Source organism: Cygnus olor, chromosome 2 (assembly GCF_009769625.2).
Source record: "Cygnus olor isolate bCygOlo1 chromosome 2, bCygOlo1.pri.v2, whole genome shotgun sequence".
NCBI classification, from domain to species: Eukaryota; Metazoa; Chordata; class Aves; order Anseriformes; family Anatidae; genus Cygnus; species Cygnus olor.
In genome coordinates, this window is record NC_049170.1 from 50,128,476 (window position 1) to 50,156,304 (window position 27,829).

The following is a 27,829-nucleotide window of genomic DNA, read 5'->3' on the forward strand; positions in this document are numbered from 1 at the left end:
CATTGTTGATGCTGAGCAGCGTATGTAATATTAAGTATTGTGTGTCTGCAGTGCCTTTCCAAGACATCTTTGCTAGGGAAAGCTCAAAATGGTCCAGAGGAGATGCTTTTAGTAGAGACCTATCTAAATCTGGTTGGAGTCTAACAATATAATAAGGCAGATAGCTGCCTATTTGGTCACTGTTTGTCCCTGTTCCAACTGCATACTGCATGTCAACCATGTCAGAAAATTGGCCGAATAACTGTTGTGGAGGTCATCTCCTCAAGTGGTTAATCGGTACTGCTAGGTACTTTTCTGGATGATGCTGATTCCAAGAAAAATACTCTGACACCAGCAGGTATTATATTGTCACTTATCTTTTGGACAGTGAGCTGGTGGTGAAAGTGGGAAGCTGTTCGCCATCACTAAGTGTGTACTCTCCAACTGATCTAGATGGAGAGCTAGGACTTCCCATTTAGACTTCAATCCCACATACTACAGGATTTCCAGTCCTGGAAGAGCCCTTCCCCTCACCATCTTATCATGGTGGTTGTGTCCTGTAACCTCCTTTTTATTCTCCACAGTATTATGCCTTTCTTCTGGTGCAAAGAACCCTCTTCCTCCTACTCTTTGTGGAGAGAAAAATGCCTTTGCCAGGAACTGTGGAGCTGGACTGTAACCCTGTGGAGCTGGACTGTAGCCTGTTTCTTCAGCCTTCTGTGGGAATGCAGAGGAGTTGTAGTACTGGTATACTGCCCATTGCTAACAGATGCTCAGTTGAAATTTTCTCAAATATTTTTTATCAGGCAAAATACTGTTTTCTCTTGCTCATTGCTGGAATAGTTCAGGGATCTTTAGAGCATGGCTGACAATAGGCAGTGCTGTCTGGCTGACTGGGCTCATCACAAGCAATATATTGTTGTGATCCGCATGACGGAAAATTCCTGATCATATTTTCTTCTTGCTGTGTTCTCTTGCATAAGAAGCTATATTTGCAATCTGCCTTCCTTATCTGCTGACTCATCTGTGTCAAAAATAAAAAGAATGTTAGGTGTTTTGTGTTTTTTTTTTTTTTTTTTTTTTTTTTTTTTTTTTTTTTTTTTTTAGACCAAGGAGGAAACAGTTATAATTCTTACAATATGTGGACTTCCTTGAAAATGGAATCAATTGTCTCTGTAACTCAGTACTTCTATAAAGTACATGTATATCAGTAAATAAAACAGGCCAGATCCTTCACTGTGTCTTGGGGGTGATTTGGCTTGGCATGACTTCATCCATAGGGCTGCATGACTTTTTGTTCCCAGTTCCTCCACCATCCGTGCTGCATATAAGAAACATGCTTTGTCCTGTGTTCTTGCCTGTAACCATGTCCTGACATTGTCTGGCACAGTGCTAGGTGGCATGGGCCAAAACCGCGTCAGGCAGTGTGCCAACAAGCAGTGTCATGAGATAGCCAGGACACTGGTATGAGTACTAGTTTGCTAGCGTAGATATGGTGGCAAGGGACAGTAACAAAATTCCATCATCCCTGGAGGTACTCAAAAGATGTGCTTAGAGACATGGTTTAGTGGTAGACTTAGCAATGCTAAGTTAATGGTTGGACATGATGATCTTAAAGGTCTTTTCTAACCTAAATGATTCTATGATTCTGAAGATTCTGCCTGAATTCTGGAAGTATTGGGGCTCTAAATTATCTGGCCCAGGATGCCGTGAAGTTATAATTACATTAAGAGCTAACTGGATTACTACAGAGAGGTCTTGTATTAGGCATTAACTGTTTTTTTTTTTTTTTTTTTTTTTTTTTTCTCAGGTGGTAAGGTCACAACTCAGCATTTCTCATTGCTTTCCTCTGTCTTTGGTCTCTTTTCTTGGATTCAGCCCTCTTGAATTTTCAGTACTGTGGACAAATACATTTATAAGCAGTACTCATTTATAAATCTTAATGACATAGTGAATTTTGGATTCTTTTGAAAATATGTATGCTCTTAACTGTTTCTGCCCTGGACACCCAAGGATAGTATGTATGTGTTCTGGACTCTCCTATTCATGTTTTGCTGTGTTTGGACATTACTGCAGGTCTCACCTAGGCTGACATGGGAGATCTTTTTTTTCAATTGGTTCAAGAGATATCTGGTAGCTAAGTTTCGTGGTGCTCATATATCAGGAGAAATGTGTAGTCATGGTCACATAGAATCTAGTTTCAGATCTCTGTAGCAGGTGCCCATGAACCTCAGTAAAAATACAATGGCTGAAATTGAGCTTAATCAGGATTAAGACTGACTTCAGTACATCTGTGTGAATTGCAGTCACATTTTGGGACTGCACCAGGGCATCTGCCCTTGAATAACTCTTTGATGTTTTTACCATAGTATAATGCTAGATTTTTTTTTTTTTTTTTAAAGGCAGGGCTAAAGCAAATTACTTCAAATTGATGTGTTCATTCTGGGATGTTTAAAGAGTGAGGCAAAGCAGGTCTGGTACCATTAGTAGCTACTTCTTAAGGACTGTTACAGGATGGGTGTCACCTCAGAAAAGGGAAAGGGTAAATGTGAGGCACGATTTTTAAAGTTATTGAAGAAAACTGGAGGGAAAGTAGAAAAACCTGGAGGAGAGCTAAAGGTGACTACAGACTCAACTAATCATCAATATGATGCTTTTGCATGAGGGAGATACCATTCTGGTTTCTAAGCAGGACAGATGTATATAAGGTAATGTTCCTCCTGCAACAGTGGGGAATTGCTGAATTCTTGTATTTAGTTTTGAAACTTTCCAGAAAGAGTGTCAGAAGTAGTAAAACTAAGAGCTTTGAGAAATATGCCCTTTAAAGGAGGTATGAAGGAGGAATTGTGTTTTGTTTCTTTTTTTTCTTTTTTTTTGTTTTGTTTTGTTTAAAGTAGCAACTGAAGTTGGTGCATAAGATTTCAAGACTGCTATGGAAATGGGATTATCAGATGCCCACTAATGCTGCATAGAACAAGACATACTGTGCAGCAAGAAGAGTTTTAGTTTTGATAACAGAGACTCTTTCCTCACTGTGAAGTCAGCTGTACAGTTAAATATAGGTGTTCTTAAAATTACCATCCCAAAGAAGTTCCTTAAGATAAACCACCTCTGTCAGGTTTTGTTCTATAATTAGTCCTGTCCTACATTTTATATGACGAACTCCCACAGGAGCCAATGGGAGAAAAGTGTGCTTGAAAATCCCCTACGTTACACATCGAGGTGCTGATCTGTGAAAGCCCCTACATGATAGTGGGATTTAAATCCCTAAAATACCCTTGAGAAATCTGAGTATGAGTCCTTCCAAGGTTTTAAAATGATGACTGAAGAGATGTGAATTTGAGCATAAATTGTTCCTATATTTTCTAAAAATGGGATTCATAAGGTGTTGAATCTCTCTCTCAAGGTGCTCTAGTCCCTTGAGATCTGTCTCCTCAGACACTTTCCTTTCCGTGGCATGGTTGCCTGAACATGTCTGATACGTCAGCTTATGCTAGTATATTGGACTGAAAACTGCAGATAAGCTATGGCATGTATAAAAGTGGACATCTATTGATTCTTGCACTTAAAAGGTGCCTTCTGGAAATGTTTTCTCATGTGCTTCTTGTAGTGGATGTTAGCAGATCTGGCAAGGGTACTGCAACTGCTGATCAAACTGTTGTTTTTGGAAATTCCCAAAAGAACAGTTCAGTTGGAAGAGACCTACAAAGATTGAGTCCAACTGCCTGACCACTTCAGGGCTAACCAAAAGTTAAAGCGTATTATTGAGGACATTGTTCAAATACTTCTTGAACACCGTATGGCATGGGGCATCAAGCGTCTTGCTAGGAAGCCTGTTCCAGGGTTTGACCACCTGCACAGTAAATACATTTTTCCTAATGTCCAGTCGGAACCTCCTCTGGCACAGCTTTGTGCCATTCCCATGCATTCTGTCACTGGTTACCAGGGAGAAGAGTCCAGCACCTCCCTCTCCACTTTCCCTCCTCATGAAGGTGCAGAGAGCAGTGAGGCCGCCTCTCAGCCTCCTTTTCTCCAGACCAGACAACCCAAGTGTCCTCAGCTTCTCCTCATAGGACATGCCTTCCAGTCCTGTCACCAACTTTGTTGCCTTCCTCTGGATGCCTTCCAGGACCTTAACAACATTTTTGTTTTGTAGAGCCCAGAACTGCACAAAGTATTCAAAGTGAAGCTGCAGCAGAGCTAAATATAGTGGGGGAATCATCTCTTTTGACTGTCTGGATGTGCTGTGTTTAATGCAACCCAAAATAAAATTTGCCCTGTTCACTGCCAGAGCACATTGCTGGCTGATGTTGAAACTACTGTTGACCAGCACCCCCTATCCCTTTCTGCCGAGCTGTTCTCTAGCCATTCACCTCCCAGTCTGTACCTGTGTCTGGCATTCTGCCCCAGGTGCAGACTGGCATTTGTTCTTGTTAAACTTTATGCCATTGCTGACTCCCAGTGCTCCAATCTATCTAGCTGCCTCTGTAAGGCCACCTGTTCCTCAAGAGAGTCAACAGCACCTCCCAGTTTACTATCAGAAACTTTCTAAGGATGCATTCCCCTCCTGCATCCAGATAAACCACGTGCAGTTTGCTAGGAGACGGTCAGCCTGTTCTGCTGGTTAGTAAGCTTTTAGAAACTTTGTTCCTGCAATGAGATCATGTGTCTCTTCCCTTCTCAGTTCTCTTGAGTAGATTGATACTCAAGCATGTTAATGCTTAAAATTGATATTGTGACCTTTGCTTCTTTTTTTTCCCCCTCCTTTGCCTCATTAACAACTATACTCAACATCATGATTGTCCTCCTAGTACCACATACTCTTCATTTCAGTACATGTCCTGTAATTTTGTTAGAGCAAAGAAATAGCTAGCTGTGTTTGTTTAAATCCCTACCCTAGTGCAGTGTTTTTATCTCTCTTGCTCTCATCAAGTTCAGTGAGTGCTGCTCAGTTCCCTTTTGTTAAAGGTAATAACGGGCTTTCTTTATTCTGCATGCAACTTGCTCAGCAGTTCTATATAACGTTTGTCAACCATTCCTGCCACTCTGCATCAGAAGATTATGTATTTCCAGTACAGAATGAATAGTTTCCAGTTCTGCAAACAGCTTGATGTGGGGAAAGGACTTGGGAGGAATCTTAAGCTAGCAAGCAGGCTCCTCTCCCCTCTCTGCCCTCTCTTCTTCACACACATGATAAAGTTTGAACTCAATTCCTTCCTTGTACTGATTTCTTATAAGTAAATATTCAGTTTGGGAGTAGGATTGATTTTGAGCTCAGAAGCCTCTAGTGTAAGAAATGAAGTTGCACGAAGCTTCACTGTGTAACTAGTGAGGTATTTGGTGCCCACTGAACCTGGAGAATGCTGGATGATGACCTGATACCACTCCATGACATTTTGCACGCTGAGTGCATGTGAAGGAGGTAGTTGTGCCTCACTTTGGTCCTTATCTGTGAGACATCTAGAACAATGTAAGTGAAATTTGGAATCAGGCCTTGAACAAATCCACTGACAGAAGGCTGCCTTTCAAAGGTCCCTTCCAAAGCTATGCTCGCTTATCTGCTTTATATGCAATAAGCAACTGGATTTCCATTTCTCCAGTAGGTGACAGAGGAATGACAGGCATTCAAATCCATAGAAGTGGATACAAAACTACGCCTCTATTTAAATTTAAAGATTGGCACCAGAATCCGGCAGTGCATTGCTCTGATTGTTGTGATGACAACTTTAAGAGATTAGCTTTAAAAGAGAAGTGGGAACCTAGTTTTCCTCAGCAAAGTAAATGAAAGGCACTGCCTTTGTGGGTGTTCTACAACTAAACTGCATTTGGAATAAGAGAGACCAAAAATCAAGTGATGGATGTTGTGATGATAGTAAATGCTACAAATACTTCAGGTCAGAATGCTGTTCCAAAGGCCATGGAAATAGTAGACAGAGCTTAGTCTGAACTGCTTTGTGTCTGGGTGTAAGCTTTCTCCCTCATACAATGATTCTGTCACTCTGTAGCATAAGCCATACTGTCTCCTTCCCTGGCAGTTTGCAGCATTGTTCAGCTCAATTTTTAAGAAGTGTGCATGCCCTCCACCAAAGTAATTCATGCTGGTAGCTTCTTTCATGATTTATCAGTCTTACATGTACCTGACTCAGGCTCAACCTCTGACTGTTTCTATCAAAGGTGCTTTTAATGTCAGAAAAAAGAAAGGTGTTAACTTGGAATTTCATGTTTCTAAAGTCAAATCGGCAGGTGCTCCTGCTGCATACACTGGAAAGAAAATTAAGAAGGTAACCAGCATTAATTATTCATGTGATAGCTGCTTCCTAATTTCAGTGTTAAATAGGCAGATTTCTAAAGTTGTAAACATACATGCAACCTAAAGCTGTGGAAAGGGCTGCAAACTCTTGCAGGCTACACACACATATAACCTGAAATTTACTTTGTTTGCATAAACTAACGCTTAGCATTTTTTACCAGCTGGACTTTGATTCTATGTAGGTTCAGTGTTTGTCTTTATATTTATTTGTTTTAGGAGTTGTGTTCTCAACTGCTTTTGAGAAGGAATATCAAGAAGGAATTTCCCATAATCACAGTCTCATTCCAAGGATGTTTGTGGTGGTTTCACCCTGATGGGCAGCTGAACTCCACCAAAACTGTTCCCTCACTCCCCCTCCTCAAAGGAAGAGGAGGAGAAAATACAATAAAAAAGGGCTCACGGGTGGGGATAAGGACAGGTAGATTGCTCACCAGTTACCATCATGGGCAAACCAGACTCAGCATAAGGGAGATTAATATAATTTATTGCCTATTACTAACAGACTAGAGCAGTGAGAAACTAAAAGCAAACTAAAACCACCTTTCCCCTGACATCTACCCGTTTCTCTCTCTTCCCCCGAGTGGCACAGGGGAACAGGGAAATGGGGATTTGCAGTCAGTCCATAACCCTTTGCTGTTGCTGCTCCTCTGTGGTCACTCTCTTTCCCTTCTGCAGTGTGGGGTTCCTTCCATGGGATGCCATCCTTCCCAAACTGATCCTGTGTGGGCTTCTTCAAGAACTGCTCCGTGATGGTTCTGTACCATGGGATCCATCCCCCAGGAGCAAACTGCTCCAGCACGGGTCCCCCATGGGCGGCAGCTCCCCCCAGACCCCCTGCTCCTGCGTGGGCTTCTCTCCACGGGCTGCAACTCCGGCCCGGGGCCTGCTCCTGCGGGGGCTCTCCATGGGCTGCAGCCTCCTCAAGGCCACATCCACCTGCTCCACCAGGGGCTCCTCCACAGGCTGCAGTGTGGAGATCTGCTCCATGTGGGACCCATGGGCTGCAGGGGGACAGCCTGCTACACCAGGGGCCTCTCCACAGGCTGCAGGGGAACTTCTGCTCCGTGCCTGGAGCACCTCCTGCCCTCCTTCATTGACCTTGGCGTTTGTAGGATTGTTTCTCGTTACGTTTTCCAATTCTTCTCTCCCAGCTGCTGTTGCACAGCAGTATTTTCCTTTCTTAAATTTGATCTCACAGAAATGCAACCAGCACCACTGACAGGCTCAGGTTTGTCCAGCAGCAGGCCCCTTTTGGAGTTAACAGGAGCTGGCTCTTATCTGACACAGAGCAGCTGCTGGACTCCTCACAAAAGCCACCCCTGCAGCCCCCACACTATCAAAACCTTGCCACACAAATCCAATACAGTACTGTTTTTAGAGAAACACAGAGAGACCAGTACTTTTTATATACATATTTTGGGGGTATTTAAATAATTAGGCTAACTTTCAATTCCATTGCTAGTTTTGAGAAACATAATAATGAAGCCTTCTCCCTCAAGTACTACAATGGCATTCTCAATTTCCCTTTATTGCTAGTTTCTGTTCTTGGGAATGGTAGCATACAGAATTAATTTCAGTCTTAATGTTCCTGCTTTGTTACTTAGTGAAAATCTTTCTCATCTGCCTGGGTAGGTTTTGTTCCTCAAAATCCTAAGAGACAAGCTTCTTAGAAAAGCATGAAAGTGAGATTTTAATTATATCCTTAAAATTGTACTTGGGTATTAACCCCCTTTTAACTCCTAAAAAATATCATGTTCTTTGAGTCTTTAGGCTACATCAGGCAAATTGCTGCAGTAACATCAAGCTTTGTGAAAAGGTTCAGATTCATTATGCAGAGAACAATTATTAAAGTGCTAGAAGCTACAGATATACTACTTTTTGCAGTTCACTTGATGTTACTGATTCTACAACTATTTCTGGGATGGTGATTTAGTCAATTATTGGAACTGCTAAGAACAACTGGGAGCTGATTTTGGTAAAAGTAGTAAAAAACCATGCTATACTTATAAAACTTATCAAGCCATTTTTTTTTAAATCTAGTCTCTTTATTGATTAATGTGAATAGTGACAGGATAATAGAGATGCTGTATAAAAATATTTGCTGTCTTGTTTCAGTAATATAAATGCAATCTAAGGATCAAAGAAAAAGAGATAAAAATTATTCCAAGGCAAAACATCTCTGCCACTCTTTTGAAATGAAGAATCCACTTAGCAAGCAGCTTAGATTTGTATATCATGCTGTCCATTGGACTATCATTAGTAAAATTCATATACCTGATATGAAAAACAAACAAACAAAAACAAAACAACAACAACAAAAAACTGCTTTGTTGGGCATGAAGGGCAGTACAACCCTGTATAAGGATGCTCTGAAGGGAAGGTGTTGGCTTAGGTGTGTGTGTGCATGTGTGTGGGTGTTATACTGCTGTGGTAAAAACAGTTTAAATTCATATCTTGGATTATACAGAAGACATTCCATTTTGATGACATAAAAACATTTTGGAAGCTGAAGATAAAGCATCACAACTATCAATGGTGTTATCAATTATGATAATCAACTTCTTGTTTTGGTAGGCAATTCCGTATACAGAAATAAGAAAATACTGCCATTAGCAAATCTCCATGGTAGAAGGTTTTGTACAAGGTTTGGTGCATCCACAGACTTATAGCTTGGAAATTGACAGGAATTTGAAAAGGAGAAGATTTGCACAGGTGATCAAGCATTCCAATAGTGGAAAACATTCTGAGAAAAATATCACCTAACGGCAAGGGCTGTTAAGCAATGACCAAGGATGAACCTGATTGTTAAATAGGGGATGTGAATCTTTGTGCTCTGGGGCATAAGCTATGTTATGTTGATTGAAGGGGAGAAAAAAATTAAGCAGTTGAGTATCACATGACAGCCAGGTATGGAGTTTTTTGCACCTTTCTCTAGAGTGCATATAGATCTGGACTTGATTTCCGCATGGGTCTAGATGGACTACTTATGTGCTGCACACTGAGATTTTCTCTGTCCTTGTGTGGAACCACTTAACGGCATGCATATTTGACTTGTACATCTTCCATTGTAAGCATAGTTTGGTTGCTTTCCAAATAAGCCTGGATCTGCTACTCATTCTGATTCATCACTGTAGATTTAATGATTTGACATTCTCAGTAAACAGACTCTTTGGGAGGCAATCAGTGCTTATCTTAAAAGAAGTCACTACAGGATTCCAGGCTATTATAATTAATTTTGGGGGATTTGATTTTACCACTCCCCATTAAAATCTCACAACAAAAGTTATTAAAAAAAAAAAAACAACAACAAAAAAAATACACAAACACCACACAAACCAACCCAATCACTCCCCACCAAACCCAAAAACCACCTGCCCCCAATGCTAAGAATTTTTAATATTCAGTCTGCATCTTCAAAAATTTCCAATTAAATTTTTTTAATATTTCTTTCAGCAGGAAGCAGACAGTGTGTTGTACATCTTTACTATATCCTTGATAGGGATATTCTCCATGATATCCTTGTCTGTAAATTGGAGATGTGGATTTTATGAATGGACCACTTGGTGGATAAGGAATTGGCTGGATGGTCACACTCAAAGAATTGTGGTCAACATCTCAATGTCCATGTGGAGATGAGTAACGAGTGGTGTTCCTCAGGGGTCAGTATTGGGACTGGCATTATTTCACAACTTTGTTGGTGACCTGGACAGTGGGATTTAGTGCACCCTCAGCAAGTTTGCTGATGACACCAAGTTGTGTGTTGAGGGCATCATGCTAGAGAGAAGGGATGCCATCAAAAGGGACCTGGACAGGCTTGAGAGGTGGGCCTGTGCAAACCTCATCAGGTTCAACAAGGCCAAGTGCAAGGTCCTGCACTTGGGTTGCGGCAATCCCAAGCAGAAATATAGGCTGGGTGGAAAATGGCTTGAGAGCACTTGTGTCAATGCGCACTTGAAGCCCAGAAAGCCAAACATATCCTGGGCTGCAATAAAAGAAGTGTGGCCAGCAGGTCAAGGGAGGTGATTCTCCCCCTCTGCTTTGCTCTTGTGAGACACCATCTGGAGTGCTACGTTCAGCCCTGGGGCCTACAACCTAAGAAGGACACGGACCTGTTGGAGCAAGTCCCGAGGAGGGCCATGAGTATGACTGACAGGCTGGAGCACCTGTCCTATTTTGACAGGCTGAGGGAGTTGGGGTTGTTCAGCCATGTTGTTCAGCCCGGGGAGACCTTATTGCAGCCTTTCAGTGTCTAAAGGGGGCCTACAGTAAAGAGGGTAGATTTGGATTAGATATAAGGAAGAAATCTTTACTCAAAGGGTGGTGAGGCACTGGAACAGGTTCCCCAGGGAATTTGTGGATGCCCCCTCCGTGGAGGCGTTCAAGGCCAGGTTGGATGGGGCTTTGGGCAAATAAGGTGTCTCTGCACATGGCAGGAGAGTTGGAATTAGGTGATCTTTAAGGTCTCTTCCAACCCAAAACGTTCTATGATTCTATGCTTTACCACAAGTGCATCTTTGACAGCATGGTGACTTGAGTATTATTTGATGGCTAATGTGGAGCTGTCTTTTTAGTTGAATTTATGTTCCTAGTAGCTGTGAACATGTCAATAAGGTGCATCCATACACTTATAAATGTAAAAAGGCCAGACAGGAGGTTTACCATTTGCACAAATTGCTCTGGCTACCACAATGTGTCAAGCATGTGCAAAAGGATAAGTGTCTTTATGCTTTTTGCTTCTGTGTCATATCTTATTATATTTGTGATAAATGTTGGCAGGTTTCCATGGTTAGGGAGCTGTTCATGGCCACTGTCTAGCCAGCTGCTATTTCTATGGATGTTACCATGGCCACTGATGGACGAAAATTCATATTGAACAGAAAACAGTCATGGAAAAAAGGCAGGAGGCAGAAAAGGAGAGACCGAGGTAATTGTGTTAGGGTTCAGGATGGTCTTGTAACTGAGGAATAGCTGTGGAGTTGTATCATCATATGATACAGAAATATTCAGCATATATGCTGCAACTATGAAGGATGGTAGGAAATAATCAGGCTCTCATCCTAAGAGCAAACCTATGGCTGTCATCTTATTAATTTAGGAGCTGTGACTCTTAAGCTCAGTGCTAGAGTAAATGTCATTCTCCCTAGACAATACTGTGTGTGTGTGTGTGTGTGTCTAATTTGCTTCTTTAGGAAGCATTTTGTTTATATACATAATCATATTTGTGTGCAGTATGGAACATGTCATCTCAGAAACACTACAACACCCAGGCAGCTTTACTGATGTGAGCAGTTTTCTTCACTGATATGAGGACAGCAAACTTGAAGAAAAATATAAAAAAGTAGCATCAAACTCTTTTTGTGTTCTTTTGATCCAGGTTCTGCTGTGCAATGTTGATTCCCTGATACAACTTAGATACCACGTATTTGGGGTATATAAGGTGCAGAAACCTTATGGCCATGGATCTTGGCCACTCCATTATGCAAAGGTGGTCCTCTGCTGGCTGAATATTTTGAGAGGATCCAGGCCACTGAGTAGTATTTCTGATGTGCTCATTTTCAAGGGTAGGAGCTCATGGTCGTTCTCATTCCAAACTGCCCCTGTGTTTTTGTAGGCAGCATCTTATGTCTTTCATTCTGCCTTCAGTTTTTCCACTTTTACATTCCTGTCTTCACCATTTCCTGACTCAAAATCTGACTGCTTTTTCATGACATGCCAAAGCTACTGTTAGAGTTTCCTTCTTGAGCATCTTTGTTTTGAGTTGTTGCGAAGAGCACAAGCTATTCAGAAGAGAACATTGGAAGCACCTCCTAAAGTGAAGCTCTCAATTGAATGTAAGGAAAAGCTAAGAAGAGAGGTACAGGAACTGTCTACTGGGGGGATTTTTAAAAGTATATGTGTGTGGGAGAGAGGTGGCAGATGACTATTCTTCATCCTCATGCCTTTCATTCTTCAACCACCTTCCTTCTGAGGAAAGAGACATGTACAGGCTGCTGTTGTCTGTTATGCCTACTAGAGCCATTGTCTCATGTCTTTCAATGAGTGGCAGCTGGCCTACTGCGAAAGGTTTGATGAAAGAGTTTGGGGAAAAATGATTCCCAGTTGTCTAAAATGTAATCCCATAAGTTTCAGAGTTTTTCAAGCTCTTTCTGAATATGTCAAAAGTATTTCCCTAGGTTATCAGCCTTTCTCCTTCTCTAGAAAGGCAAACAGAAATGTGAAAGTAACAAAACTAATTGTAGGTCTCTTTGAATCTCAAGAAAAAAAGTATGTGTATAGTTTTTACATTTATTCAGTATTTCCCATCTTTAAACTAAATCTTTATCGTGCCACACAAACTCCTTCCCCCTCTCTGCTCTCCTCCCTAAATTAAACTTTTTTTTTTTTTCCATGAGGTTAGTTCTAGATCTGTTCATTATGTCACTTATGCCTTACCTGATTCTTTGTGGTACTTTGTCTTCTATAAAAATCCCTGTAAGTTGCAATTGCATTTTATAATGATGTTTTACATCCGTCTTACAATTGTGTAACTTCAACAAGCCCCAAGGCAATGGTGAATAAGTTTCAGTAGCTTTAATAATGATACAATGCTTCTGCTTTAAGAAATATTGTTTTAATCTGAAAGTTTAAGGTTTTAATGTTTCAGAACATTTTCCACACTTTTCAATGTAGCATCTTTCTGGTTGTTGTTTTTTTTTTTTTTTTTTTTCATCTCTTAAATCTTGATGAGAAGTAGTTGTAACATGCTGCTTTTTATATTAAAATTTCTGATAACAGGAAATATTCAGTGTGGACAAGTGCAGTGCTTTCCCGATTAAGTCAATTGAGTCAGTACTACTTTTATTTCCACAGCTTTTTCTTTAATTTATTTTGAGGAACATAACTGGGGAGAAAAAAAAAAAAAAAAGACTTGTTCTAGCTGTTAACTTTATAGTGGACTCTTACTAGACTGAAGGAGGGCATTACCCACAATATCATTCATGTTTACTTTTCTTGTCTGGGTTTTGCGAGAAATAACAATAAGATTTAGTGCCCCTTTTCTTATGTTGAATATATAAAAATACTTCTGACAGCCCTTTGGGGAAAGAAAGGCCTGTTTTGCTACATTTCAGTATGAAGGAAATTGGGGAAAGTGAACAACTTTGCCTTTAGAAGTGTGAAATGTCACTGTAAAAAGCTTTATAATCTCTGGTGTAAGATGGGGCAGCTGTTCTCAAGATTATTTTCAGGAGAACTGGAGACTTCTCATGTGAAATGTTTCTTTTGTTTTGCTGTGTTTTACTTTACCTTTTCTTGCTTTATTGCTTCTTGTTTTCCTGTTAGGTATGTTCATCACCTCTTGTATAACCTTGAGGTCAAGCTGCAGTGCTCATTAATCATAAAAATGTGTAGAAAGAGAAAAGAGCCTAGGCATGTCTGACTGTATGTGTAGGAGTGAAGAAGTGACATTTTTATGATTCCTTTTCAGACCAAGACGCTTTTTATATCTGCAGCTCAGGAAGGGCTGGGGGCACTAAATCTTTACCTTCACACTGGGAACCTAGAAGATGGAGGGTGGAGGCTCAGTGCCCCGTGTGTGCAAATTCACTGGGTGTTCACAATCCATCATTCCATACCACACTTGTTGAATCAGCTTGTTTCTCCTGTGGTAAAGGCTATGGAAAGGGTGTATGACAGGGGCAAGAAAATAAAAGAAATGGAAGGGAGATAAAACAGTGTAGCTGAGGGCAAATGAATGTGAAGTAGAAAGAATTAGAGCTTACGTTGGTTAGGTCACTTAGGACCACAGCAAAGGGAGGAAAACTCCCCCAGGAGAAGAGAGTCAGGCTACCTGACGTTGTTTAGTTTCTCGTTGGTTCTCTGGACACCTTTCCATTTTTAAGGAAGTTCAGCAGCACCTCTAAAAGGTACTGACTTTGGGAGACTGACTTCTGTGCACAGGATGAAGGGAAGCATCCAACAGCTGGACGGAAGCTCAGGGTAACTGGCAGTCAAATATGTCACCTGCCTGTGAAGAATATAGAGTGGTTCCCACTGTGGCTGTGAGATCAGGAAAGAGGGTTGATAACAGCAGGTGTCTGCGATGCCTTTTGTCCTGAAGGGTTGGGTAAGGCAGAGAGTATGCTCATTGCAGATGGGTCCTTTGGATGTGGGACCCTTACAATTCCTCTGTTTTCTCTATGTTTTAGACTACAGAACTAGCTATACCACCTTTTTCACTCTTTAGCCCATGGAAGCACTCAAAATAGATATTTCACAGTTGATCTGTGGTGTATGAAGCAGCCACAACCTCTTGGGACTTGAGCCATGGGCATCTGAGAACCCTTCTGCTCAGCCTCACCACTTTCTGCAGTTCAGCTCTTAAGGCTGGATGTAAGTCCTGGTGATTTACAACTTCTTTTGGAAAACGGTAACAGTAAACATATATTATACTGTAAATTATATCAGTTTTCTAAAGAAGTAGGCTGCATGGGGAGGGGCTGCGCTCTCTCTCCTCCAGCTCCCACGAGGGCACTTTCTTCTTTGGCAAGGTGAGGCTCTGCAACTCAGAAGGAATAGATGGACTTGCTAGGATGACTTTGGAGGTGAGAATTTTTATTGTATAAGCATATTTGCTTCGTGTACAGCTTCCAAAAACCTCTTTTGATAGTAAGGGCCTCTGACATAAGGAAAAAGGAAAATGAAAGAACCTTCTTGAAGGATGTGATGTGAAGCTAATTTAGCTTCTGTTTGGCTGGCCACAGTGAGTGAGTGAGGTGCGCCATGCCCCTGGTGTCTCTCTCCCCACTTAGCCAGGTACATAGCAATTCTGTAATGTCCCTCCCTGTCACATGTGGGAATAGTGGGAACCTGTGTTTCACCCTGGTTGCTGCATGTTGGGCAGTGCCCCACAAAGCAGTTGTCCAGTCTGTACAGAGGTTCTAATTCTTGATTTCTCTACCCATGCAAAACTGCTTTGAAAACTATGCTTCTAGAACTTAACCCAGGCCACAACTGCTTTGAAGTAGTTTTTTTTCTTCTTTTTTTTTCTTATTTGTTTCCTTTTTAATTTTTCATTTAATTACTTATTTAAATGAGTCTTAAAATGTAACAAGAAGAGGTAGGACTCACCCAAGAAGTAGTTTATGGAAGTGTCTCATTAGGGGCTTTATTTTTTTGTTTTTTTCCTAGTTTGTTGCTATGAAGAACAAACGTTGGAATGTTATTGAATCTTTGCTTTGTATCTGGTCAATGAAATGACTCTTGGTGTCGTAATTGCGGTAATAGTTGATTAGAGATCTATATTATGTGTGATTCCTCTTTTTCCTGTTTGGATTTATGATGGCCATAGTAGTTTTGGCCATCAATGAAATGTGGTCTGCCTCTGGGTCTATGTTTTCATCACATTCAACAGAGTGAACTGTACCTATAAAAGTTGCCATCTGTGTCTCTAGAAGGGGTGGTAAACTTGTAGAGATTTCCTCGCAGTAGTGGAAATATATGCAAACACACTCTTTTTTTTCTTTAACTGAATCTGTAAGAGTGGTGCCATATGTTGCCCATTTTCTGAGTTAATTAGAGCATAACGGTATTTCCTGGCTAATGAGGCAAACACTCTCCCTTAGGTTCATATGTGGAAAGGTTTCCATCTGGACATTTTTTTTTTGTTACACAGCAGCAATAGTAGTTGCTGTATGTGACCAGTACAAGAAGCTGCATTAAGATCAACAATTATGCAGGGTGTGTGTGTGTATATATATATATATATATATATATATATATATATATATATATATATAAAACAGACCTAATTGAGCATTGGAAGCTTTATAAACCCAAAACCACTTAGTTGGTGGTGCATTACTGTTACTGGAATGAGATTTTTTCATGGATCTTCATATGGATCTGTAGTTTTTGTGTCTAGGATATTCCAAACACAGATGCTCCTCACAACTATCCTTATGTATAGAGACAGATTTAAGACATCTTAAATTCAGCAACTGAGGTAAAAATTTGCAGAATTACTCACTTCCTTTCCTACCTGCTTCTCAAGTACTCTAGAGCTCCTTGGGAAGGGGCCCTTTCTTCTCACTTCATAGTCTGAGGTCAACTGCAGTGACCAGAGCTGGCATCTAAATTGTGACTGATTAATACAGTCCAGTTTGCAAAGGCCACACCACAGAAACTCTGCCTCATATCACAGTTAAGGGAGGCAGTGAGATGTGTTGCATTCTTACTGGGAGGGCCTGTGGTTTTTCTTTTTCTTTTGTTTATTACCTCCCAGCCCCTCCTTCAGTTCTGCCCAGGACAATAGCTTTGGGAAAATCATTTTGCTCTCCTTTGCCATTAAATCATCAATATTTTCTTTGTAAGAGCTTTTAGTAAAATATTTTGCTTGTGCCTGTATTGTTCTACTTGTGGCCACGCTTTCTGTGCTGTGGGCTAGGAGAAGTGCTAATAGCTTCCAATCCCACAACATACTGTTTTGTGAGAATCATCTGTACCACTGTTAATAATTTCTACATCTCAGGATGTGTTTTACCAACTTCCTGGCCCTTCTAGTGCAAAGCATGCCTAGAGCTATGAAGACATGTAACTTGAAAAACAGAATACAAATACTGAAGGATTTATTTTTTGAGGCAGGTTTCCAATACATCATTATTTATTTTGATTAGTTTGCATTATTATATACTCTCTGTAGCATGCCTCTGTCCTACTCCTGGCACAGTATATGCCCAAGAAAAGTCTGGCAAAGTTTACCCATTGAAGCGAAGGTTTTGGAGCCCTCATAGAAGAGGACTCACAGCTCTGTGGAAAACAGAAATGCAGGAGTGCCTGCAGAGTTAACAAATGTTGGCAAAAAAGGAAACACAGTCTGCAAACCCAGTTTGTGGTGCCATGAGCCTGGCCTAAAAATAAGTGACCATAGTGAATGCAACCCCATCAGCGAACAAGTATGGTGGCCATGCTTCTCTGGGGCTGTGTCTGCACAGTGCTGTGAGGTATGGTCACCTTGGGAAGGTCACTCTGCCTGAGCATGGTGTACTGCTGTGGCTGCGCTGTCCCGAGTAAGCTTCATACGTGAGTTGTCTAAGCGTTAGGTGACTGCTTGAGTTTTGATAATGGAAGATGAATATTATCTCTCTGCATGTGCAAAACTTAGCTTAGTGCCAAATAACTGCACTTACAGGCTCTTGGTTATCAGCCTCCTCCTGTGACTTTAGACCAGCCTTAATCTTGCTGATTTAACTCTGTATTTTGTTCAATGCAGCTAGTTTTCCTGGCTTCATGGTCTACTTGTATGCATTATCGCTGTCAGATCAAGGGATATGTGGCACTAGCAGGCTTCTTGTGCCTTTTGAGGTGCTGGTTGGCTCAAATGCATCAAACAAAAATATGGTTGGTGGGGGAATCTATATCCCCTTCTGCCACGAGAAATAGAAGGCAGCTTCCAAAGAGGTCTTGTCCTTCCCCGCACCCCTCAGTCACAATGAGCAGAAGACTCATAAACTAGTGAAAAATACAGTTAATTGGGGAGATTTATAGGCTTGTTAGTGGGAAGTTTTCTTAATTTAAAATGTCATTGTATTCCCTGAAGGGAGACATTACTTCTTGTTGAAGCCTTAATTGGAGTGGGCTAATTTTCAATGCTGGGACTACTAATAAAAAAATCCCTCAGTCTTGACCATGAAGAGAGCCATTTAGATTTCGCAAGCTGTAAAAGTGTCAGGAACACTGTTTTTTAGCTTTTTCTCCCGAGGCCAAAGAAGAGACTGAAAAGTGAACAGCAGCAATGGGAAGGTAGTTTTTTCCAGTGTTTTGCCTAAAGCCAATTTGGATTTTTTTTTCCATTCACTTAAACAGTAATGATAACATTTTCATACTGAAATTGCTTCAAATCTGTGTACAGTGATAGATTGCAATGTTAATGACCACACACTGCATAAAACTGAGATCTTTCTAGAAATGAAATTGTGTGCTCGTATGCAGAATAATCACTAGAGTTATTAATTTTCCTTATTTTGAAATATCACCTAGTGCCAATGTTTGCAACTAGGCAATGCCAATGGAAGTGCTTTATATGTGATTTTAATTTCCTGTATCCTTTTGGATGGTATAACAGAATCTTCTCCAATATTTCTTTTAATGAGCTCACCAAATCCCTTCCTCCTGTTTTATATGTTTCCTTGTTCCTATTTGTTGTATTAGGAAAGAGCAACATTTTCCATGCATAAAGAGATGTAGGATTCTGGGGTAGCCTCTAAAATAAAGGCATGGCTGCAACAGAAAAAGGGAATAATTATTCTCTGTTATGTGGAGATTTGTACCTGTAGACATGATGTAAAAATATCTCAAGTCCTCCTGATGCTTTATAATGGGATAATGCATAACAAGTACTTAGGCAGCCAGCAAAGATGTTGTACAGAGCAGCCCTCCTGATAGAAAATATTAGGCTATTCTACAATGTTTGATCTTGAGTGGTGGGACTCTTGCTGGTGAAGAGCTTCCTGGTGGCCATGTTCAGGTTCTGTAGGCTCCAGCCACCAGTAGAGGTTAAAACAGCTCACCAAGGTTCCCAGTATTAGGAAAATGGGAACCTGGAAGCAATCCCTCCTAATGTATTGATGAGGGGAGAACAGCAGATGTTGCCTACGTGGACTTCATTAAGGCCTTTTATATTGTCCTCCAGAAGATCCTCATTGAGAAGCTGGTGATGTGGGGGTTGGATGAGTAGGCAGTGAAGTGTATCAAAAGCTGACTGAATGGATGGACCAAGATTGTGCTGATCAGTGGTGCAAAGTCTACTTGGAGGCCAGTAAGGAACAGATTACTCCAGGGGTCAATAGTGGGTCCAGTTCTGCGTCTTTGTTAATGATCTGGGTGATGGGGTAGGGTACACCTTCAGCAAGTTTGCAGATGACACAAAGCTGGTGGGGAGTGGTTGATACATTAGAAAGTCATGCTGCCATCTAGAAGGACCTTGGCAGACTGGAGAAATGGACAGAAAAAAACCTTGTGAAATTCAGCAAGGGGAAGTGCAAAGTTCTGCACTTGAGGAGGAACAACTTCAGGCACCAGTACATGCTGGAGACCCCCTAGCTGGAAGGCAGTTTTGCAGAAAAACAACTAGCAGTCCTGGTGGACACCAAATTGAACTTGAGTCAGTAATTTGCCCTTTCCATGAGGAAGTCTGCAAGGGTATCATGGGCTGCATTAGGTAAAGAATTGAGAGTAGGTCAAGAGAGATGATCCTTCCTCTCTACTCAGCATTGGTGAAGCCACACCTGGAGAACTGTGTCCAGGTCTCAGCCCCCCAGCACAAGAGAGACATGGGCATACTGGAAAGAGACCGAAGTAGGGCCACCAAGATGATCAAGGGACTGGACCTCTCCTATGAGAAGAAGCTGAGAGAATTGGGACTGTTCAACCTGGAAAAGAGAAGGCTCAGAGGATCTTATCAATGTCTATAAATACTTGAAGGGAGGGTGCAAAGAGGACAGAGCCATTTTCTTGTCAGTGGTGCCTAGTGCCAGGACAAGAAGCAATGGGCACAAACTGAAACACACAGATTCCATCTGAACATTGGGAAACACTTCTTTGCTGTGTGGATAAATGAGCACTGATGCACATTGCCCAGAGAGGTTGTGGAGTCTCCATCCTTAGAGATCTTCAAAAGCCATCTGGACACTGTCCTGGGCAACCTGCTCTAGGTGTCCCTGCATGAGCAGGGGGTTGGACTAGATGAACTCCAGAGGTCCCTTCCAACCTCAACCATTCTGTGATACCACCAGATGTGCAACCTTGTGAGTCTGGTCCCTCAAATGATACACAAGAACACATATATTCCAAAGAACACTGCTAATGACAATCCTCACATTTGTTCTTTTTTTTCAGGAGGTGGTTAAGTACATTCAGATGGCCTTGGGAAAAACAGATGGTCAGGTAGGTTCCACTTAGGTGGAATGTCTTCTTCCCCCTCTTTCAACCTTTTTGTTGTTTAACTACTACTTTTTTTTTTTTTAGAAAAACTCTGTTTATTTATTTATTTATTTATTTTTAGCACCTTATGAGCTCTGTCACTGAATTGCCGCTATAAATGGCTCTCTCATGAGAATGAGCAGCCATAGGGAATTTTGTTTCACTTTCCTTCCAGTGGAAATGAATTCTTGTTAATTGGCTAGGACTTCCTAATATGTGCACTAACCCCCTGTCTGGCACAGAAGGGCAGTAGTGTCTATAATTACTGCTATGTAATACTAATTAAGTAATAAAACATGACTTTAGAAACCTCTGTGTGCACGAGAATGTCAGGTGGTGTAAGATTTTTAGTCAGGTGTAGTAGGCCAAAAAATTCACTTCCTCAGCCTTCCTGTAACTGGAAGTGCCAGGCAGGGCTAAACATGCTCCAGTCCTGCCAGCAGCCACATGCCCAGACTGGGGGGCCACAGGGCCATAGGAACTGGGGTGGGCAAGGGACCATGAGGGACGCAAGGAGGATCTTGGTTGGGAGCAGGGCGGGGGGTGGTGGTGGTGTGAGATTTCCATGGTAACGAGGTGTCTGAGCATGGGTCATCTGTGACTACAGTGCAGAAATAACTCCTCAAGCCTTCTGTAAATAAATGTGTCTAGAGCTTGATCCTTTGCTCTGGTATAGGTTCAGACTTGTGTGGTTGCTTTTGATATATATGACTCATGCTGTGAACATACAGCTTGTGGAAAAGGACAAAATATTTCACAGTTCCTTGATACTTTTCTATATTTTAGGAAAAAGGTCTTTTTTTTTCTTTTTTTTCTTTTCTTTTTAAATCAGTTGAAGTAATCTGACATAATGTATACGAAGGACTCTATCATAAAACAGTTACATGCTATAAAAGCTTAGAAGTCATGTCAGGATTTTGCATCAGATATGACCTGAACAGCTTTAATATGACCTTTTGTAATAGACAGGAATATTTAGGATTCCCCAAATAACAAATGTGTTCTATACAAACATAGATATTATAAATTATTATACTTTCAGGAACCTAAGTTTGGTTTATGAGGTCTGCTATGGGAGTTATGAAAAATCTTCCATAAATTAGAGTTTATGAAAGCAAAGGTGGAAGCATCTTAAATGTGTTTAACATAACAATTCTAAATTCTGGAGAGCATTCTCAAAATCAAATGCTATTTTGCATTATGTGTGATGCTTTTAAAAGGCCCAGATCCACTGCTTTGGAATTAGAAGGTCTCTTTTTGTGTGAGCTAATTTATGTTTGGAAATAAAACTAGGACAATCACTACAAAGTGATGCTGACAGTCAAGCCAGTTGGTGTGCATAAAACTAGATATCTGACCAAAAAAAATATATATATATATAAAATAAAATCAGAGGGAAGAAAATGGAAAAAATCCTATCTAGTTCTTTTTTCTATTCTAAGACTTTGGTAGCTGTTAACTAACTTGTGGTACCATTCTTTTCATGTCAAACAATTTTATTTGCTAAGCTTTTCAGTGTCCTAAGTAGTATGTATTAGCCTCATCCCTTTGGTTTCCCCAGAAACTGAGGCAATCAATTCAATGACAGTTTTGATGCCAGGGAAAAGCAGCAGCTTCTACAGTTATGGACAGAAGTACAAAAAACAGGTAGGCTGAAATCTGTTTGCAGAGCAGCTTTCTTTCTTTTTCTGGTCCATTCTGTTTTATTATGTCCAAGACAAATGATTAAGCACAAATCTCTTCATACTGTGCTGTGCTTGTGCATCAGTGATCCTTAATGCTGACTCTGAAGGATCCTCAGATCCACTTACCCTAGTTGTGAGGAGCTTGATATTTGAGCTTTAGAACCAGGGCCCTTTCATAATATTCATATTCTGGATTGTGTGTATGTGCATGTAAACAGATATATATCTTGAATATATCATGAATTACATGAACAAGTTTAGTCCAGAGCAATAACTAGGAACTGACATCATCAAGGTCATGCTTGATTTGTTCAGTGGGCAGAGAAAAGGCACCTGTTTGCTACTTCTTAAATTCTTTTCCAATACAAAGGGATAATGTGCATTTTGAGTTTTCTGTCACTCACAGCTTCCTGAAGAAGGAATTCAGAAAGCCAATAGAAATGGTTAATGTCCATAAGTCATCCTGCAGTCTCTGAAGGAAGATGATTTGGCTAGGAAATATATTTCTTTCACATGTCTCTTATAAATATATATATATATATATTTTTTTTTTAGGGGCTTCTTTAGAGTCCTACTGAAGCTTCAGGTCAACTTCATAAGTCCATTTCTGCCTGCAGATAGGCTTACTTCTCTTAATTTGCAGTGTATTGTCAGTACCAAAATACTATCAGGGAGGGTAGTAGTGGTATGGGGGTGAGTAAAGTGTTAAGTTCTTTACAGGAAAATGCCTACTCCCTTCACATATATATAAATATATATTAATATGACAACTAGATGCACTTTGCAGCAATCACCTTATATGCTGTATTTTTTTTCACTCATGAAAACGTGACTGTGTCAAACACTGTCACTGAAGCATAGTTGGAACAGCTGTTTTGAAGCTCATGTTCCTTTAGATCCTTGAAAAAAAATAAATCAAAGGCCTTATCTCAAGCCTCTTGAAGTGAGTGCAGAAAGTCCCTCAGGTTCCTGTGGGCACTGACCCGGAGAACATAAAAAGTCAGAAAACTATAAATACAATGTATGCTTTACTTAGTTGTGGAGACTGAAGTTGCAGAACTCAAACAGTGTCTGTCTGTATTAGCTCTACCAGTCTCTAAGCCTGTGAGCATTGCAACCATGAATAAGACTTCTTGCAGGCTTCTGAGTTCAGCATTGGAAAAAATTGGGTTGCCAAGTCAGGCTTGCTCATTGTCATGAGTGCTGGTTATAGTATTTAGTCCTCTGAAATAACAGAAAACTGAATGAATCACAGGCTTTTCTGGGACTCTGCTTTCCCCTGGACGCTTCATGATTCAGTTTCTATATTTGCCATGAAGGAGTTGTGAAAGAAGCTCAGACTGATGACCAAGAACCTTTATATCACAATGTAACTGAGGCCTGGAGCTTATTTTAAATGTATCATACAGATACCCTAGCTGCCAGTACAATTTGTTGGGGGCTCCTAATAAATAGCTAGCCATGAGTTAAAATGGATCTTGACCTTCAGTGCAATCCATATGCTCACCTTTTAATTGTCAACACAAAAAGAGGGTGAAAATGGGAGCAGCATAACAGCAAATGACTCATTATTTGACCAGCTGACATGAGATTGTGTGTATACCTTTAAGATAAAGACTGCAGAAATATAACTTGCAAACAAAATCATCGTGATCCATTGTTTTCCGTGCTATTAAAGATATTCTTCATGAATCAAGCAATCACAATACTTATGGCTTCTGATAATATTAAGGACAAACCACCACATTATGGGTTTTCTGTTACTTTTGGATACCTAGTGACCAGTGGATCCAAGCAATAATGAAATTAAAGGACCTTTATAGCAAGATAGCTGAGACTTTCAGAAATGGCTACGTGAACAGGAATGACAAGTTCAAGTATGATGGTCCCACCTCTATGCTATATTTCCAAATGCTTTTGGAAAATGAGAGAAATGTTCTGTTTGAGAATTTTATGTGAGCTCTCTTCCATTTTCATTATTAATGCTTAAAATTTTCTTCATTGTAGTAGCTGTGTATAATCTTTAATTTCATTTCACCTTGTAAATGTTATATAAGTGATGGCGATGTAAAATTAAGACGTATGCATCAAATTGGTGATATCAAGTGATTTTTATTTTCCCCATTTTCAAGTGGGGAAAGAAAGAAAATTTCCCCCACAAGAAAATGAAAATAGAATAATCTTATTAGACCACTGAAGTGATATCAAGTGTGCAAGGAGCAGACGAATTGGGGGAATATTAGCTAATCTCACATGTGAAGTCTTCACCTCATCAATTAATCTGCGAGAGTAGTTATATTTGCTTTAGATAGAGTGCTGTGTGAAAACATCATATTTCTGAGGAATACCTACAGCATCAAGAGATGTAACTGGACTCTCAGAAAGAGATCTGTTGATACAAGGTTTGATGTCTTGTTCCACTCCGCTAACCTTTGCAAGCTTCTTCCCCCCAACCCCTCTGGAAGGATGTTAAATCTCAGACACAGTGTGGCACTCCCTGTTGCAACCACCTCACTATAGATTGTGTTAACACAACATCATCCTAAGTGCTCTGAGCAGTCATCTTTATCATGAGAGGCTCTGTTAACTATCCTGTGAAATGGGCTTGTTGGAAGCAAACAGTCTGGAACAGGGAAAGAGTGAGCTCCCTACCGCTGGTCCGCCTTTGACAACGCATTCAGATTGCATTCTAGTCTGGCAAGAAATATACAGCTTGTTTGTCTAAAAGCATTCACAGCCACCATTTTTAACAAAGAGCTCTGTTGGGAAAGAGATGCCATTAGCAGAGCAATGGCAAAACAGTTGTCCTGCAGACAGTTCTCTTGTAAGGCAACTCCTATGCTGGTCTCTAAAACATTAAAAAAAAAAAAAAAAAGGGGGGGGGGGTGGGGAGAGGGGAGCAGCATCAGAAGAAAAAAACTTTTTCTTTTTAGGAAGTTAGTACCTTAAAAAAAAATGGAGCTACTGCATTTCTGTTGAGAACAGCCTTAAATGTGCTCTGCTAGTGGGTGAATAAGCTGTCCCCAGCTACCCATGGACAAATTTTGGGGGTAAGGTGTTACTCTGGGGGTAAGGTGTTTATTCAGGCACTGGTCTTTTGCCAGAAGCTGAAGTACCACAACCCACGCCAAGGGGGCACATCTGGAGCCAAGCAGAGGATGAGTACTGGCAGGACTAACTTTGCTGGAATTTAGCCTTCTTCATTTGAATAATTTTTTACACTCAGTAAGCATTCACCTCTCTCACTTGCAGGAGTGGTGGATTGGCTAGGATTGGTGAAATGGTTAAAATCTGCTTTTTTTTATTGTCTTTGCAATTTGTCACTTGGGGCTACCCTCTGCGTTCTGGGTAATTACTCTAAAAGTACTGGTGAAGGTTCATCTAGCTGTGTCCTCACAGCTCTGATAGTTTGTTTGTTGCTGTTTAAGAGATAGGTTAGTAGAGTTGGCAGGTGCGAAACACCTTCTTAATGCTACAACAGAAAAGGTAAAATTGGATGATTGCCCATATACTGCAGACTAAGTAGTCTAAAGAAAAAGCGTGATATTAGAAATTTTTGAGCCTTAAAACCTGCATACCGAATCATAGAAGGGTTTGGGTTGGAAGGGACCATAAAGATCCATCGAGTTCCAACCTCCTCTGCCATGGGCAGGAACATCTCCCACCAGACCAGGTTGCCCAAAGCCCCATCCAGCCTGACCTTGAACACTTCCAGGGATGGGGCATTCACAACTTCTCTGGGCAATCTGTTCCAGTGCCTCAACACCCTCCAAATAAATAATTTCTTCCTAATATCTAATCTAGATATATCCTCTTTCAGTTTAAAGCCATTACCCCTTGTCCTGTCACTCCACTCCCTGACAAAGAGTCCCTCCCCAACTTTTCTGTAGGCCCCCTTTAGGCACTGGAAGGTGGCAACAAGGTCTACCTGGAGCCTTCTCTACTCCAGGCTGAACAACCCCACCTCCCTCAGCCTGTCTTTGTAGGTGCTCCAGCCCTCTGATAATCCTTGTGGTCCTCCTCTGGACTTGTTCTAATATTTCCACGTCCTTCTTGCGTTGGGAGCCCCAGAGCTGAACACAGCACTCCAGGTGGGGTATCACGAGCAGAGTGGAGGGGGAGAATCTAATTTGGCACATAAAAACTGAGCAGGGAAACTTTCCTTATAAAATATTTGCCAAAAAATATGAAATTGATGGAACATTTAAGTTGCTAATCCACTAATTAGTCATTGCAATGTTCAATTTTGGTTTCGGAACCCGTGTTTTTTTTTATGGTGAGTGGTAAATTTAGCATTCAGCTTATCAGTTCCTTTTTTCATTCACCTTCAACATAGCGAAATAACATTGCCCTCTCACAGGTTGTTTGACATTATGAAACAGCTAAAAGATCCATTTTCCAGAGCAGGTATTTTTAATTTTGGATCACTAATTACTGCAGTACATAATATGCTGATGCGAAAGCATCAAACCATAGAAGCCATTATTTATTTATTTATTTTGAGTTTAACAGAGCTATAACCTACAACTTCCACAGGAATTTTTGCTCCCTTTCTAGAATAGGATTTCAAAAAAGATGGGTACTGACCTTTAGAAACAATCTTGGTAGTGATTAAAGAAGCACATTTTTGGGGGGTTGTCTGGGGAAGCTGTCTTACTCTTGGTCTTAGATCAAGGAAGACCACTGTAAGTTTGATGTTGCTACTGTACAGACAGCCTGAGAACACGGTGCTCCTGCTCAGACTGTGTCTGGGTTCATTCATGCTTGTGAACATCAGAGACATAGTTTGCAGAGTAACTTCTGAATGAAAAGAGGTATTTTCCAACACAGCTTCCTAACAGTCCTTTCTGAAATAAGTAGAATGGATGATGTCTCTGAGTGAGACACGGTGTGTTTTAGATGTATTGATGATTTTACCTTTGTTTTCTATTACAAAGTACCACCAGTATTAAAATATTTTGTCCAGAAACACATGACAAATATCTAGAACACTGTTTAATCTCCCCACCCTCCCCAGGAATCCTGTATTTGTTGTGGTTGTAAAGACTGATGATTGGATAGGCTGATTAACATAAATGTTTTTAGATTAGTGGGAAGAAACTTGCTTATCGATAGTTCTTGAGTAGCTTTTCCTGCAGAAGCCAAGATGTTTCTACTTGGAAACATTTTGTGAGGGTAATACACATTTATACAAGCAAGAATTGTTAGATACTCCTCAGCAATTGCCTTTCATAGTGTTTAATTCATTCTCTAACATCAAGTCAATATAAAAGCATTTCTCAAGAGCATTAAACCTTGTAAGCAATTGCATAAATGCATCATTTGAATAATGACATCTGCCATTTGTTTATGCATGACTGTACATCTGTAGCAATTGAAAGGCAAAGGTGTCTCCTGAGGTTATCTGACAGTGCACTGCAATGAGCATGTACGAACATGATGAATTGATTGTGCATTTCCAGTTCATACCAGATCCAATGCCAGAGTATGAAGAATGAAGGCTCTTCTTTTTTTTTTTTTCAGTACAGAATCAGATTGTTTTTGTAACAATTGTTGGAGATCCTACAGATTATTCTGTTAGCTTTTAGCATTCTCTTACAGACAACTTTACTAGGTTTTATAGAAATGGTATAAAATTCATCCAAAAAGCTCTGATTCCAATGTGCCACAAGTTTGAGTTACAAATGACTTCCACATAGTTCTTATATGTAGTATGTCTGTTTGTGCATTTTGTATCAAATTTATAGCCAGGAAAGCAACACAAGGAAGAATACAAAACAGTATCTACTATAGGGAATGGCACTCTCTTGATTCAGAGAGTGACCAAACTATCATGTTGGACAAAATGGTGTATGTCAATGAGAATCTTTCTCCACATCAAAGTTAAGTATAATAGGAC

At 40.6% G+C, this 27,829-nt stretch overlaps 1 long non-coding RNA gene across 1 annotated transcript in view; it reads left to right on the top strand.

Moving 5' to 3' along the window:
- Positions 1 to 21,889, top strand: part of LOC121066390 — a 36,538-nt gene extending 14,649 nt beyond the window's left edge. Inside the window, exons 2-3 of the long non-coding RNA XR_005817730.1 lie at positions 20,162 to 20,209; positions 21,807 to 21,889. This is a non-coding gene — a long non-coding RNA (uncharacterized LOC121066390). The remainder of the gene's footprint in view (positions 1 to 20,161; positions 20,210 to 21,806) is intronic.
- Positions 21,890 to 27,829: the final 5,940 nt, after the last annotated feature.